This window comes from Elephantulus edwardii, unplaced genomic scaffold (assembly GCF_000299155.1).
Source record: "Elephantulus edwardii isolate Elephantulus edwardi_28Jun2011 unplaced genomic scaffold, EleEdw1.0 scaffold00343, whole genome shotgun sequence".
NCBI lineage: Eukaryota > Metazoa > Chordata > Mammalia > Macroscelidea > Macroscelididae > Elephantulus > Elephantulus edwardii.
Genome location: NW_006400093.1, coordinates 462479 through 478454, shown reverse-complemented (window position 1 = coordinate 478454; position 15976 = coordinate 462479). Strand labels below are relative to the sequence as shown.

Below are 15976 nucleotides of genomic sequence, written 5' to 3'. Positions count from 1 at the left end.
GAATTTCAGAACCATCTCAGGAACAGATTTGAGGCTTTGAACACTAATGAACGAAGGCCAGATGAGTTGTGGGAGGATATCAAGGGTATCACGAAGGAAGAGTGCAAACGGTCATTGCAAAGACAGAAGAGGAAGAAAAGACCAAAATGGATGTCAGAAGAGACTCTGAAAATTGCACTGGAGCGCAGAGAAAAAGTTAGCCTACTAAAGAAAATAGTCGACTTCTTGTGAAGGTTTTGGAGAAATATGTATCAGATCATTTTATTTTGGTATTCAATAATATCCTTGGTGATAATGCTGACTCCATGGCTTCTGATCCCAGAACTGACCCTGCTGCCACTGGCTGTAGCGCTGAGATTGATTTTTGTAGCCATGATTGTTTCCTTGTCCTCTGAAGTTCTGGTTGTAGTTCCCTCTGTTGGGCGTGCCACCTCTATTATAATTCCCTCTGTTTGAGTAACCTCTGTGGCTGGGGAAAACAGGGTCTCATGGATATGGATAGCCACTGCCGCCACCTCTCTGGAGCATGTTGCTCGTCCTGTTATATCCACAAGATTCCCAGGAGCTCCCCGTCTGAAATTTCCACCACACACGTTGAATCCTTCACGACCTCTATGGCTACCACCTCTGTTAAACTGGTTTTTACCCCTCTTGTTTGTATTGCTCTTCTTTGAGCCAGTGTTTTGTTTCTTTTCTTGGGGAAGAGCCTTTTTGCTTTCTTCCTTATACTGCTCCAGAAGTTTCTGAGCTTCTTCTTTCTGGAGTTCAACATAGGTTATTTCATCAAAGCACTCAGCCACTTTTGGCAGGGTAAAATGTCCTTTCATTTTGAGAACTACATGCTCTTGGAAGGTCTTTGCCCTTTATTTCTGCTTTCTTCTGTGTTCTCTGCTTATAGTTCTCGTCTTTTGGGCACACAACAACAGCTTTTCGTTGGAAGCCTGCTAATAGACATTTTTCTCCTGTGTGCAGAAGTAGACACATTTGTCTGATCCAGAAAGAAATTTCTCTTCTTGTGGGCTGCAATCTCAATAAACTTCCCCATACACTATGGGAAGACTCTGCAATAGGGTGTTCAATGTTCCAGTATCTGCCATTTGCCTCTTAAAACCTGCCACCATCATGTTATCCATAATTGTATTTGTCCCAAGAATGTTGTATTTACCAGGATTTTCTGCTGCATGTTTAGTAACCCAGGTGGTTTTTCCTGCACCTGTCAAGCCAATCAGCATTACAACTTCACAATATTTCTTCTCTTGGGTCCTTTTGGTCCTCTGACTTGATCCTCAAGGGGGACGTTCTGGATAAAAGTATATTCTTCTGGTATTGGAAAATATGGCTTTTCCTTCTGACTAAAATTAAATTCAACTACAGAGTTGTGGCAAAGAACATGTGGAAAGAGTGTTCTTCCAGCAAGAACTTCCTTACTGATTTTGAAGGCAACACTCAGATCTCGTCCATTTTTAGCATAGGAGAGCTCAAATTAGCAAAATATGTGATTACATCATTTTCATCAAACTTCTCTCCATAATCTTCAGCCTCACCGTTGCAGGTTTTTATTCCTTTCAAAGAATACCCGTAAGAAAACTCTCCCTCACCAAGTGGCATTCCACTTGGAGTTAGCGACCAGCCAATCCGAACTTCATGTATATCAGTATCTTTTGTGTATAAATGCCTTACCGGGATCTTCTTTGTAACCTTCATTTCAAAACAGACTTTGCCTTTTGCAACACCTTACGAAGCCCTTCCTCCAGCCCTGAGAAATGCAAAACTCTCCATAGTAAGGGAAGAAGCACTAAGGCCACCCTGGGATATTTTGACTTGTTCTCTTCGATGTACTCAAAATATCCCCGACCAAGATCCTCAAGTGGTCTTTTCACATCTCTCTTTTCATCTCCACTTTTCTGTTCTGTTTTCCTGTCTCCACCGCCTCCGCCACCTCTTGCCTTTTTCTTACCTCCCGCCTGCTGGCCCAGGTGCGATTCGGGCGCCACCACCGTCACCAAGATCAGCGAGGTGGGGCCACCGCTCTTGGCTGCCATCTCCTTGGCGGCTCCGCACTGCACCGCCAGCAGCTGCTGTGGTGGCGCTGGCGGCAGCGGCGTCACCAGCGGTTGCGCCTGCTGCTCGCCCTGGCTGTTCTGGTCGCCTGCGCCCTCCTCCACATCCTTCCCCTCTTGGAAGCCCTGATCGTCGCTGTTCTAGTCCTCCGAGGCGGCCTCCTCCATCCGTGGCTGGCCGCCCCCACTGCCCCGTTCTCCTCCATCTAGTCTCCGTCCAGGGCCAAGTTGCTCTCCTCCTCCTCTTCCTCCTCGTCGTGTCGCCGCCGCCGGCAGCCTCCTGCTAGAAGCCTGCGCCCGAGGGCCCGGCCGAATCCTCGCCCAGGTCAAGGCTGCTGTTCCCGGGCTCCTTGGCGGGGCGGCCGGCCTGTTCGTCGTCCAGCGCGGCCTGGAGGCCCTTGTCGGAAAGGCGCCGCTTCTTCAGCTCCTCTTTCAGCTTTTTTTACTTAACAGGCGAAGAACTCATCATGAGGGCCTGATTCGCTACTGAGGTGCTGGCTCAACGTTGGCTCCGCTCACAAGGCCACTGGCTGCAGCTGGAGGTGGGTGCCTGCTGCAGAGGGAACTCGCCTGGTGTCGAGGGGCGCCAATACCTTTCCTCTTTTTTACTTTTTTTTTTTTAAATAAAATTAATGAAAGTTTACAGACTTTGGATTTACATTCATTTATTGTTGCACTTTCCTCCCTGCCCACACCTTCCCCCACCCAGTTCGCTCTTCTTTTTGAAAAGTAAGAAAAAAACTCTTTCATTGTTATACAATTCCCGCCCCCCTCCCCAGTCCACTCCACAATGCAGCTTTCATTCTGGGCTCTTCTCATGACAACAATATCTAATCCTATTTCTCCTAAACAGTTCTTTCCCTCATCTGTTTTGATGCAATCTACATTATCCCCTCTTTTTTTGGTTCCCCCAACCCCAATGTCAGTCCTGCTTTACAATAGTGACATTATGTAGTATTTGTACTTTTGTGACTGAGATATTTCACTCAGCAAAACGTTCTCCAGGTTCACCCATTTTGTGTAATAATTCATGAGTTCTTTGTTTTTCAATGCAGCATAGTATTCCATTGTGTGAATATACCACAGCTTCTCTATCCATTCATTTGTTGATGGGCACTTGGGTTGTTTCCAACTCTTTGCTATTGCGAACAAAGCTGCAATAAACATGAGTGTTCATATATCTACTTGGGTGGCACTTATGGTTTTTTTAGGGTATATTCCCAGCAATGGAATTGGTAGGTCAAATGGTATTTCTATTTCCAACCTTTTGAGGAAGTGCCATACTGCCTTCCATAGTGGTTGCACCAAAATGAACTAATTTCTAAATTATCAATTCTATTCCATTGATCTCTGTGTCTGTCACTATACCAGTACCACACTGTCTTGACCAGCATGGCTGTACAGTAGGAGTTGAGATTAGGAACTGTGATACCTCCTGTCTCGTTTATCTTTTTCAAGAGTGCTTTAATTACTCGGATCTCTTTCTATTGAAAACAAAATTGGAAATTATCTTTTTAATCTCATTTAAGAATTGAATTGGTATCTGTACTGGGATTACACTGAATTTGTAGATTGCCTTTGGTACAATTGTCATTTTTACAATAATGAGTTTTCTTATCCATAAGCATGGTATATTCTTCCGTTTCTCCAGGTTTCTTTTTGTTTCTTGTAGTACTGTTTTGTAATTTTTTTTGTATAGGGACATCTTTTGTGTCTCTAGTTAGGTTTCCACCCAAGCATTTAATCTTGTGATTGTTGTTGTTGTTAGGTGCTTTCATGTCAAACATGACTCACAGCAACCCTATGAACAAAAGATCTGAACCCTGTTCTGTCCTGTGCCGTCCTCACACCTCCTGACACGAGAGCCCATTGCAGCAATCACCGTGTCAGTCCACCTAGTTGAGGGTCTTTCTTTTTTTTTTTCTATAATTATATGTTATTAATTTTCATAAACATTTACAGAGATTTTGGGCTTCCACTCATTCATTGTTGCACTATTCTCTCTACCCTCCTCCCAGTTTGTTCTTGTCCAAATGCCACAGTGCTTGTCAAAGCCAGTTCTGATTAATCTTTGTCAGTGTATCCTTTGCCATTCCCTATCACTCCTCCCTGAGAGAGACTTCACCCTGAGTCATAAGGAAAAGGGGACGGTGTATTCTCTTAGCTACTTCCTGCTGAAAAGGTACGCTGTGGGTTTCAGGGTGAAGATCTTCTCTCACTACTCTAAAGGGCCCCTTTGGCAGTAGGAAACACATAGACTATTATGGAGATTGATTTTGGAATTCAGATGCACTCTTATTGATTGTGCTTGGCTGTACATGTACATATCCTTGAAGATGTATCATGGGGGTGTTGCAACCTAGAAGACACAAATTTGACTAACAAGTTATAAGTACATGAGTCCAAAAATTATGGAAAAGTAAAAGAAAAGATTCTTTCATTGTTTTACAAACCCTCCCCCAGGTCCCCTCCACCATGCAGCCCTCGCTCTAGTCTCCTGTGATGACAGAAATACCCAGTTACATCTCTCTTTTAGACGGTTCTCTCCCTCCTCTGTTTCAGTGCAGTATACATTATTGAACCCATCTTACTCAGTCTCTCCCCAACCCCAAGGACAGGCCCATTCTACAACAGTGGCATCATGTAATATTTGTCCTTTTGTGCCTGGGATATTTCACTCAGCATAATGTTCTCCAGAGTCAACCATTTTGAATAATATTGCATGAGTTCCTTGTTTTTTAATGCAGCATAGTATTCCATTGTGCAAATATACCACAGCTTCTCTAGCCATTCGTTTGTTGATGGGCACTTAGGTTGTTTCCAACTCCACCTAGTTGAGGGTCTTTCCTTTGCTGATCCTCCACTCTTCCCAACATCATGTCCCTCTCCAAGGAATAGCAACTCCTAGCAACATGTCCAAAGTATGAGGTGAAGCCTCATCAGTCTTGCCTCCAAAGTGCACTCTAGCTGCATGCATCATCTCCAAGACATATCTGTTTGTTTTCTTGGCCATTCAGTGCTCAAAGGGATCAATTCTTTTACTGTCATCCTTATTCATTGTCCAGGCCTTGGATGCAATGCTAGTAATCAGAAAGACCATGGCCTGAATCAGATGCACCTTAGACCTCAAACTGACATCACTACAAACTCAATAATTTGGACATTTCCCTAACTGCAGATTTTCCCAGTGCAATGCATCTCCTTATTTCCTGACTGCTTGTATCAAGGATTTTAATTGTGGATACAAGCAAGATGAAGCTGTTGACAGTTTCAATCTCCTCTTCATCCATCATGACACTGCTTATTGGTCCAGTGGTAAGAATCTTATTTTCTTAATATTGAGACACAATACACACTGAAGGCTTTATTCCTTGACCTTCTGCAACAAGTGCTGCAAGACCTCCTCACTCAAAGCAGCAAGGTTGTGTCATCTGCATAATGCAGGTAAATGATGACTGTCTCTCTGATCCTGATGCCACATTCCTCTTCACAGAGTCCAGGTTCTCAGATAATTGGCTCAGCATATAGACTGAACAGGTAGGGAGAGAGAATACAACCCTGACACACTCCCTTTCCAATTCCAAAACATGCAGTATTCCTACATTTATTTATTCATTCATTTTCTTTGTCACTATAGGAAAATTCAACTGATTTTCGACGTTCATCCAGTATGCTGCCACTCTGCTGAACTGGTCAACTATGTCCAAAAATTTCTGAGTATTAAGGGCTTTCTAAGTATATTATCACATCATCTACATATAGGGATAGTTTTACATCCTCTTTGCTAGTTTAGGTATCACTTATTTCCTTCTCTTGCTTTATTGCTCTCCAATATTGAATTGGAAAGGTGATGGTAGCCATCTTTACCTAGTTCCTGTTATCAAGGAAAATAACTTTAATCTCTCTCCATCGAGAAGAATGTCGGCTCTTGGTTTTGCATGTATTCTTTTCACTATGTTGAAGAAATTACCTTCATGATTTTACAAACTCCTTTTGTTTTGGTTACTCTGAGGATATCTTGATCTCTCCGTCATATTTAATGGACAATTTTCCTTGGTATTCTTGGTTGACAGATGTATTGAGTGTTTTAAATAAATCATTCCATTGTCTTCTTGCTGTTTCAACTGGGAAATTGACAATTTGCTCTTTTATAGTTTACTCTTCGTTTTCCCCTAGCTGTTTTAAGAATTCTCTCCTTGTCTTTGATTCTGACCAATTTGACAATGATATGCCTTGAGGTTTTTCTTATTCTATACAGAGTTCACTCAGTTTCATTTATGTATATTTTCTTATTCTAGGTTATACTTTAAAACTTTTTTTCTAGTAACTCTTCCACAACTTTCTCAGAGCCTTATTTCATGCTTATTCTTGTTCTGGGATTCTAATAATCAGCATATTGTTCCTCGTGATGTTATCCCACATTACTGTTATGCTTTCTTCATTTTCCTTTCTTTTATATTTGGCTTTTTGCTCTAGCAAATTGCTGAGAGGTCTCTCTTCTATTTCATTGATTCTGTGTTCCCTCTCTTCAATTCTGCTCATTTGTCCCTTTAACATGCTGATAGCTTCTGAGACACTCGTCTTAATATTCTGGATTGCAGATTTCTTTCTTTGGTTTCTAATGCCCTTTTTGTTTTATCTGCAGTGTCTTGATTTCCCCCCCCCCCTTTTAAGTTTCTTTTGGCTTTTGCTTGTAGCATCCTACAATTCTTTGAGATTTTCTTTCACCCATTGAAATACTTGGTCAGCATTCTTTGGAATTCTGTCAGAAAGCACTATCATACTTTCTGGCTTCAGGAAATCCATTGGTTCTGTATTGTGATCCCTTTTTCGGGGTGGAATATTGCTTTGGTTTTGCATAGACTCTGAGGTAGTTTGTTTCTTCTGTGTCATTGACGTGATAGATCTTTTTTCTTGCCTCAGGTCCTAGCAAGTTCTTGGTCTGATGATCTTAGCCAAAGAGCTTATTGCTCACTGCCTGTGATCCTACTTCTCTGGTCCTGTGACAAAATTTGCTAGGTTTAGAGGAGGGGTCACTGCTTCTGTTCCTTCCTCTTCGATCCCCTTTTCAGATTTCTGGAAGGGGTGGCCCATTGTTATCTTTATCATGAGGTGCCATCTAATTGAATATGACTCATAGCAACCCTATGAACAAAAGATCTGAACCCTGTCATGTCCTATGTCACCCTCACTATACCGGACACATTTGAGCCAACTGTTAACAGTGATTGTGTGAATCCATCTTGCTAAGGGTGTCCTCTCTTTCACTAACCCTCCACTTTTCCAAATGTGATGTCTTTTCCCAAAGAATGCCTTCTCCTAACAAAATGCCTAAAGTATATGAGACTAAGTTTTGCCATCCTTGCCTCTTAGGAGCACTCTGATTGCACTTTCTTAGTCAAGACATATCTGTTGGCTCTACTGACAGTCCACTGGCTAATCATTTTTATTCTCTACCACCATTTAAAGGCCCAAATTCTTCTCTGTCATCATTATTTACTGTCCAACTCTTAGAAGTATAAGAAGTGACTGAAAAGACCAACACGTGATCGAAAAGGCTTAACTCGGGTGTGCATTACTTTTTAAACTAACATTATTTCTCCTTAGAGCTTTGGAGAGGTCATTGACGGCAGACTTACCCAATGCAATAAGGCTTATGATTTCTAGATTGTTGGCACCAAGGGTGTTGACTGTGGATCCAAGTAAGATGAAATCATTGACAAATTCATTTTTTCATCCATCTGTCATGATGTTGTCTATTGGCTCAGTGATGTTTCCATTTTCTTGACATTGAGACGTAAACCATATTAAAATCTTTACTCTGCTTCAACAATCATTTCAGGCCTTGCTTGCTCTTCTCTGCAAACACAGGTGGGTGAACAGTCTCCTTCTAATCCTGATTCTGTATTCTTCTACATAAAATCTAGCCTATGTAATGATTTTCTTAGCACAAAAGTTTAATAGGTATGGAAAAAAGATATAACCTTGACAAACATGATTCTCAAGTTTAAACCATGTAGTGTTCCCTTGGAAAGTTTGAATATTAGCTTTTTTGTCTAGGCATAGGTTTTTCACAATTGTGGAATGAAATATTCTGGGATTCTCATTTTCCTCAATGATTGCCACAGTTTGTTATGATTCACACAGTCCACACAGACTTTGCATATTCAATAAAACACAAATAAATATCATTCTGTTGTTATCTGTTTGCAGTCAAGATCCATCTGACATCAGCACAAATATCCCTCTTCCAATAGCCTCTTCTGAATTAACTTTGAGTTTCTGACAGTTCTCCATCAATGTCCTGTTCTACATTTTTTGGATAATCTTTAGCAAGATTTTATTTGCATGGTAGTAATGATATTGTTTCCAATATCCACATTCTGTCAGATCTTTTGGGGGAATGGAAACAATTGTTGATCTCTTCTAAAAAGTTGGCCATTTAGCAAATTTCCAGCTATAAGCCAGTAAGCACGTTCAGGACTTCATCTGTTGTTGTAAAACGTCAATTGGTATTCCATCAATCCTTATTTTTTTTTTATCTAATGGCTTCAGCATAGCTTAAACATACGTTTCTTGATTAGATACAACTTCCTGAAATGGGTAAATGTCAATCAATTCTATTTTTTACAGTGACTCTCTAGTCCTTATCTTGTTTTTTACTCCTTATCTTTTTTTAAATAAAAATTTTCTACTTTATTTAGAAAATTCAAATCATACTTTTTAAGAACAAATTCTTTCCATTTCCCTCCCTGACACCACCATCAAATTGTACAACCCCATGATTAATCCGCCTCTACCCCTGCACATCCCTCTACTTCCAATCTCTCCCACCCGTCTTGGATCCTTATACTCATTCTACAATAATGGCTTTATATATTTATCCTTGTGGGACTGAGTTCGTTTACTCAGATAATGCTCTCCAGTCCCTCCCAAGTTAGGTAATAATTTACAAAAGCATTGCTCCTGCATGCTGTGTAGTATTCTATTGTGTGAATGTACCATAAGTTCTCAATCCATTCGTTTGTGGATGGACATCTGGGCTGTTGCCATGTTCTTGCGATGCTGAATAATGCTGCTATGAACAATGGTGTACAAATCTGTTTGTGCCTCGGTTTTTATATTCTCAGGTAAATTCCAAGTAGTGGAATAGCTGGGTCATATGGAATTTCTATGTTCAGCTTTTTGAGGAAGCGAGAAACTACCTTCCAGAATGGTTGCACCATTTTACAATCCCATCAACAATGTTCCTTTTTTGCCACATCCTCTCCAACATCTATTACTTGCTGTCTTGTTCAACTTTGTCATTGTTACTGGAGTAAGATGGTACCTCATTGTGGTTTTGATTTGCATCTCTCTTATTGCCAATGATTTTGAGCATTTTTTTCATGTGTCTGTTTGCCATTCTAATATCATCCTCTGTGAATATATCTTCTTTAAATTTTTTAAAAAAATTGGATTGCATACAATAATTTGCTTACACTGTGATTCATTCATGTATATTATTTTGGTTTTTTCCATCCTCTCCCTCCATGACCAAGCTCTGTGACCTTTTGATTTCTCCTCCCTCCACACTATCAGCCCTCCTGCCCCTTCCTCTTCCTTCTTTGGATAGCCATACACATCTTTCTCCTTATCTTTCTCTTTCTAAAATAATGGTCTTATGCAGTGTGTGTTCTTATACACCTGAGTTAGTTTATTCAGATAATGTTCTCTAGCTTCTCTCATGTTATAGGGTGTTATATGTCATCAAGTTGCCTGGATCTCATGGTGACCCTCTGTACAATAGCTCTGAACCCTGACTTTTTCTGATTTTTACAAATGATTACAGAAAAGTTGGATTTTTATTCATTCCTTCTTGCCCAATTTTCTCCATACCATCCCAGTTCAATTTTTTTTAAAATAATTCATTCATTGTTGCATAATTTCCTCCCTCCCTCCTTTCAAATGGGGACATGACAACTTCTTCAACAAATAGTGCTGACAAAACTGGACTGCTACCTGCAGAAAGCTGAAACAGAATCTACATTTCAAACACAAAAATCAACTCAATGTGGATCAGAGACATGGGAGTAAAATCCCAAACCCATAAAGTTCATAAGAGACAAGTTTGGACAAAGTTTAGAAGGCTTTGTTTATGCTATAAAGAAGATGACAATTACAGGCAGAAATGACAATGTGGAGAGGATGAAATTGATGAATGACACTTTCTAAAATGAAATCTCTGTGCTCATCAAAACCTACCGACTGGGAAATAACATATGGTAATACCATCTCAGACAAGGGTCTCATCACAAAAGTTTACAGAATACTTCTGGGCCTCCAGAAGAAAAAAAAAACGTTGATAACTCAATTACAAGATGGGCAAAAGACATGGAAAGACTTTTGAGAAAGGAAGACATTCAGGTGGCCAACAGACATGAAAAAAGGCTCAAAATCACTGGCAATAAGAGAGATGCAAATCAAAACCACAATGATATGTCACCTAACCCCAGAAGTAGTGGCAAAGTTTAGAAGGGCAGCAAGCAATAAATGTTGGAGAGGATGTGGAGAGGTATGAATGTGAAATCTCATACACTGTTAGTGGGATTATAAAATGAAACAATCACTATGGTAGTCAGTTTGGCATTTCGTCAAAAAGAGTTAAACATAGAAATTCTGTATGACTCAGTTATTCCACTACTAGGAATATACCCTAAGAAAATTAGAACTAAGAGACACATGGAGATTTGTGCACCAATGTTCCTAACAGTGTTATTCACCATTGCGAGAACATGAAAACAGCCTAAACAGAATGGTTTGAGAAACTATGCTGTATTCACACAATGGAATACTATGCAGCACTCAAGAACAACAATGTTGAAAAATACTACACAATTTGGGAAGAACTGGAAGGCATTATATTAAGTGAACTAACTCAGTCCCATAAGGACAAATGCTGTATAAGACCATTATTGTAGAAATAGAAACATAACTAGTAAAACATGAATGAGGACCCAAGGGGAGGGGAGGATAGGAGCAGAGGGATAAGGATGGGCAGGAGTGGGAATAATCATAAGGTCCCACAACCTGAAGGGTGGAGGGAAAGGTGGATAAAGGAAATGGGAAAGATCAAGTGTGAAAAACAATGTATTCAAACTTTGTAAGCAAACCAGTATAAGGTTAAAAAAATGTGAAAAAGAGTTCCTGTCCTTTTGTGACTATTTGACTCAGCTAATGTCCTCCAAGGTCACCCATTTTGAATAATATTGCATGAGTTCCTTGTTTTTCAATGCAGTGTAGTATTCCATTGTGTGAATATACCCGAGCTTCTCTATCCATTCCTTTGTTGATGGGCACTTGGTTTGTTTCCCACTATTATAGAACAGGACTGACATCAGGGTTGGAGTGAGACTGAGAAAAGTTGGATAAATTATGTATACTGCATTGAAACAGATGAGGGAGAGAACTGTTTGAAAGTTCTATATGATTGGGCATTATGGTTATGTCAAGAGTCCAGAATGAAGGTTGCTTAGTGGAGTGTACTTAGGGTGGAAGGGGAGTGGGGAATTCTATACCAAGGAAATAATTTTTCTTTTACTTTTCAAAGAGAAGAGCAAACTGAGGGGAGGGGTGAGCAGGGAGAAAAATGCAACAATGTATGGAAATCCAAAATCTCTATAAATGTTCATTAAAATGAATTTTAAAAAATTTTAAGAGGGGGAGAAAAAAAAAGAGTTCCTATCTTGCCAAATTGTCATAAATGTTTATTACTTGCTGAACTGCTAAACATTGTCACTGCTACTGCTGTAAGAGGGTACCTCATTGTGGTTTTGATTTGCATCTCTCTTATTTCCAGTGATTCAGACCATTTCTTCACGTGTCTGTTGGCCATCTGAATGTCCTCCTCTGTGAAAAGTCTTTCCATTTCTTTTGCCCATTTTTTAAATTGGGTTATTTTTCTTCTGGAGGCCCTGTGGGATTCTGTAAACCTTTGTGATGAGACTCTTGTCTGAGATGGTATTGCCAACAGTTTGTTCCCAGCCACCAGGTATTCTTTTTATAATGTTGGGAAAGGTTTTGATTGAGTACAGATGTTTAATCTTTAGAAGGTCTCATTAATCAATTTTATCCTCTTCAGATTGCGCATTTCTGGCTCTATTTGGCTGTCCTTTTATACCATAGAATAGGCCTTCTAAGCTTGGTCCCAGTTTGTCCCATATGACTTATATGGAATTGAACTTTATTCCGAATTCTCTGATCCACCGTGAGTTGCTTTTTGCATTGCTGTGTTTCAGCTTTCAGAACCAGTCCTTGGAGCGGGAGACCATGACTGGGAGGGTGGAGGGACAATGCAATAGAGGAAGATACTCGATGAGATGGATTGATTCAGTGACTGGGGTAATGGGAGTAGGTGTGTCAGAGACAGTAAAATTGGCAGAGGACAGAGTAGAGTTTAAGGCTGTTGTACTTAGGGTCGCTATGAGTCGCAGGTGACTTGACAGCACATAACAACAACAACAAAAAAATTAAAAAATCACTGCATTGCCAAAAATCACCACAATGCCATTGATTCAGAAGTGACTTATAGCTGACCTCCTTTTGATGGCTCTTCAGAGGCTGGTAATTATGCAGGAAGTGACTGCTCATCTTTCTCCTATTGAGTCACTGTTGGATTTTAACTGCCAGAGAGGTGTGACTTTTTAATTGGAAGCCCAGATCTTTATATTTTATTGCATGATGTTGTTGTTTCATTCTGTCGAATCATGTATGACCCACAGGAACGATATGTACAACAGATGTAAATCCTATCCTATCTTGTGTCATTCTCACACTTCCTGATGCACTAGAGCAAACTGCAGCAGACACTGTGTCAATATACCAGGTTGAGGGTCTTCCTCTTGTTCATCGACAATATACTTTTCCAAATATAATGTTCCCCTCCAAGGAATATAATCTCCTAGCAACATGCTCTCAGATAGAACCACTGTTATAAAATTATTACTTCTATAAGTGGCCATGGTCTTTTCAAGCACTTGCAATAATGCAGAAAGCTGGAGAATTATATAGGATGACAGAACAATAATTAATACCTTTGAATTGTAGTATTGAAAAAGAACGCTGAATACCCCATTGATTGCCAGGAAAACAAGCAGGTATGTTCTGAAAAAGGTGCAGCCAGTGTGCTCCTTGGAAGCAAATATAAAGCTTCATCTCACATTTTAAAATATGTTAGGAGGGGCTATTCCTTGGAAAGGGATGTCATGGTTGGAAAGGTGGAGGGTTGGTGAAAGACTCTCAGCCAGATGAATTGACAGAGTATGATGTATGTTAGAGATGATGAGAATGGTACAGGATAGGACAAGAAGGAGATCTGTATGATAACTGAGTTGTTCTTCGGGATGCCAAGAGTCATATTCAGCAAAATGGAACATAAGACACCACAATAATAACAACAACTGAATTTTTCAAGTAATTTAGTTTTTACGAAGGCAGGTAACAATACTGCTTAAAGACCACAATGATTCAATGGATAACGTAACACCTACTGCCTACCTTTTTATTGTCAATGAGCTGTGAACAGGATCAACCTCAAAATAAAAAAAAACTAAAGCATGCCAAAGTCAAACTTCACAAAACCACTGGCAAAGAATTCTTAGAGAATCGAGGTAATGTTGGGGTAGAGTAGAGACGGATGTGCAGGGAAGGAGCCATCTACAAAGAGAAACCAATAAGACTAAACTCTGATTTCTCAGCAGAAACCACATAGGTAAGAGGGCAAGGTGATATGCAAAACGTTGAAAGGGGAAAAAATATAAATTATATATCCAGCAAACTGTACTTAAATATGATGACAAAATTGGGGCATTCCTTAATTTCTTTAAACAGAAATCATGCTGGGAAAGGGAATATGTAAAAGCCAGATGAACTACAAAATAAATATTAACGAGATTTCTCTAGATGGAAAATAAAAAATGGTAGACAACAACTTGAAATTAAGATGAATGCTAAAGTCACTTGGAGATCAATCCAGATAAGGAACAATCAAAATAAATTTGGTCGCCAAAGCCACATGTCAACAAAACTGCATATGAATTTCTTACAGTCGATTAGCTAAGTACCTGTCTTAAAAATTTCTTAGGTTGGAGTAGACTGCTCTCATACTGGGTGTACTAGATCATGGCCCTACCACCTGGAACCGCCCCACCTCCAACCCAGTCCCTCTGCATGGAGGATTCAGCCTTGCCACTAGGACCCTCGAACCTGCCACCTGGAGGACCTGGACCTGCTGCCTGGAAGCACTGGCCTAGCCATGTGAAGGACCTGGCCCTGCCACCTGGACGCCCTTGCCTTGCCTACTAGAAGAAGACCCACTGCAACACCTCTGAACTGCACCAGGGACATCAATATCACAGGATAAGCTATTTCCTCCCCCCTCCCAGGGCTTGAGCTGCCTTTCACATGGCCACTTTGGACCTGTGCAGCTGTAGCAGTTCGCTGACAGGTGTTGTTATTATATGCCATCAAGCTGTCTGTGACCCTTAGTGACCCTATATATAGCAGCTCTGAATCCTGCCCTATCCTGAGCCAGTGTCACTAATTCTGACACATCAATCTCAATTGCCCCAGTCACTGTATTTCACTCAGGGTCCTCATCTCCTGCACTGTCCCTCCACCCTTCCGAATATGATTTTCTTCCCAAGGACTGGACTTCCGTGACCACATACACAAAGTATGTGAGATGGAGCTTCAGAATCTTAGCCTCGAAAGAGACAGTTGGTTTCACCCTCTCCAAGACTGACCTATTTGTTTTCTTGGCAATCCATGGGATGTTCCACTTCTCCAGTGCCACAACTCAAAGACATTGATTCTTCTTCTGTCATCCTTAGTCATTGTCCAGCTCTCTAATGCAGAGCAAGTAATTGCAAAGACTATGGCCTGGATTATGTGCACCTTAGTCTCTAGACTGAAATTGTTGCTCTTCAGCACTCTGGAGAAGTCCCTGAAAACAGATATTCCCAATAGAATTCGTCTTTTGATTTCTTGACTGCTGGTGCCAAGAGAGTTGATTGTGGAGCTGAGCAAGCTGTAATTTTTAACAACCTCAAATTCACAAGCCACACTGCTCTCCCACTGAAGCAAGTCCTCCCTTGAGTAAAAATATCAGCGAGAAACTCGACAGGGTAGCTGCCCAACCATAGTATGGAAGAGTCACAAGACTTCCTGAGCCTAAGTTATCAGACCAATTGTCTGCTAAGACCTCAAGCATGAAAAACTCTATCACAGCAATGACACAGAAGAAGCAGACTACCTACACCCTGCACAAATGAAAACAAGATGCACATCCAGAAAGTGACACAGTATCATTAGATTTCTTGAAACCAGAAATTCTGATAGAACTTTCTGACACAGACTTCAAAAGAACAAGGACTGAATTTTTCTACAGGTAAAAGACAGATAGGAAAAATTACAGGACTCTGGAAGCAAAAATCAAGAGGAACTTAAAAAGACAATCCAAGACATTGGAACTAAAACAGACAAAGCATTAGAGCCTCTAGAAAAACACCTCCCCCAAATCCAGAATATGAGGACCAATGTTTCAGATGCTGCCAACATGTTGGAGGGACACATAAACAGAGTTGAAAAGATGGAACCAGAACCAGCAAAACAAGACAAAACTGTCACCACTGATCTGCTAGAACAAAAAGAAGAATCAAAAATTAAGGAAAAAGAAGAAAGCCCAAGAATAATGTAAGACATCATCAAGAGGAATAACATGCACATAATCAGAATCCCAGAGCAGGAAAAAAAAAATAAATAAATAAACAGATAAAGGCATAGAAAAAGTTGAGGAAGAATTACTAGAAGAAAACTTTCCAGGCATAATGAAGAATGAGAGCCTGTATGTTCAAGAAGCTAAGTCACAAGCAACAAAT

General features: G+C 40.4%; 1 pseudogene; it reads right to left on the bottom strand.

Annotated features, from left to right (window-relative positions):
* Positions 1-273: 273 nt before the first annotated feature.
* Positions 274-2526, bottom strand: LOC102867140 (annotated as a pseudogene).
* Between the last annotated feature and the right edge of the window lie 13450 nt (positions 2527-15976).